Genomic DNA, 1,316 nt, shown 5'->3' with positions numbered 1-1,316 from the left:
GAGATATGAATATCTCCGATGGATGAATCAGTTCTCTTTTCAAATGCAGGAAGCTCACCTACTGCTTCTTTTGTGAATACACTGCAGAACTGTCGTTGAAGTATATTAGCTTTTTCGTGATCTTCATGCTTTAACGAGGTTTTGACATTTGGTGATTCAAGTAGTGATGAAACTGTACTAGAAGATTTCATCTTGTTACGCACATGTGACCAGAAGATCTTCGGTTTGGTCTTTGCGTTATCACAAATTCTTTGTTCGTAGTTCCTGTGAGCTTGTCTCATCAATTTGCTCACTCTGTTTCTTACAGGGGTGTATTTTGCTCGATTGTATTCTTTTTCTTCGGGCGATGATTTCATCCATTTCCGATGGAGGCGTCTCTTCTCTGCTATTTCTTTCCGAAGTTGAACTCCAATAGGTATTTTACCTTTCTTCTTCCAGTTTTGACCACCGATGATCTTTATGGGTACAAAACGGTTTCGTATATCCAAAATCTTCTTTCGGAAAAGCTGCCAAAGCTCCTCGGTTGACTTAGAATTAGCCATCTCCGGGAATTGCTTGTACCAATCATCAGAGTTGAGATCTTGTTTCATTGCTTCAAAGTCTGCGTCCTCGTACTTGTATCTTTCTGATTTAGGTTTCAATACAGCATCACATTTGATACTGAAGGTCAAGCAACTATGATCGCTTAAACACAAAGGACTGAGATACTCTAGACATAGAGCTTGGTTAGCTTCACCTGTTAGAATGAGATCGACTAAAGATGGGTCGTCAGTCCCACGGCATCTGGTTGGTTCTTCTACACTTTGGTGGAGAAAGGAGTCGCGAAGGGCATCAAGAAATCTTTCTTCTTTACTTTCCTCGAGATGTGGCGTCGTCCAATTTTTCCAATTGATTGTTGGGAAGTTAAAGTCCCCGACAAAGCATTTATGAGAGTATTTGTTGTTTGATGCGATATCTTTGATTAGATGATTCAACTTGTTGTTATTTTCAGCTGACGTGTCATTGTTCGTAGGGGAGCGATAGATACAGGAGAAGACCAGGAGATCGTTTCCGGATAGACGAATTTCGATTGTAGATACTTCATTGAAATTGACTTGGTTCATTGATTGGTTGACATCGGTGACCAAATGTTTGATCGATGAATGAGCAAGAATAATTATCCCGCGACCGATGCCAGTGGTCATGTTCGTATGACTGACACATTTATAATGTTTAAGCTCGTGTTCGTGTAGCTCTCGCAGTCCACCGTGCTTTGGTTTCACCTCACATATCGCAATGATGTGGGGATGATGTTTCTCTACATCAAGCACCAGTTG

The sequence above is a fragment of the Clytia hemisphaerica genome, unplaced genomic scaffold (assembly GCF_902728285.1).
Source record: "Clytia hemisphaerica strain Z4C2 unplaced genomic scaffold, Clytia hemisphaerica genome assembly, whole genome shotgun sequence".
Taxonomy (NCBI): Eukaryota; Metazoa; Cnidaria; class Hydrozoa; order Leptothecata; family Clytiidae; genus Clytia; species Clytia hemisphaerica.
This window is presented reverse-complemented; position numbering follows the sequence as displayed.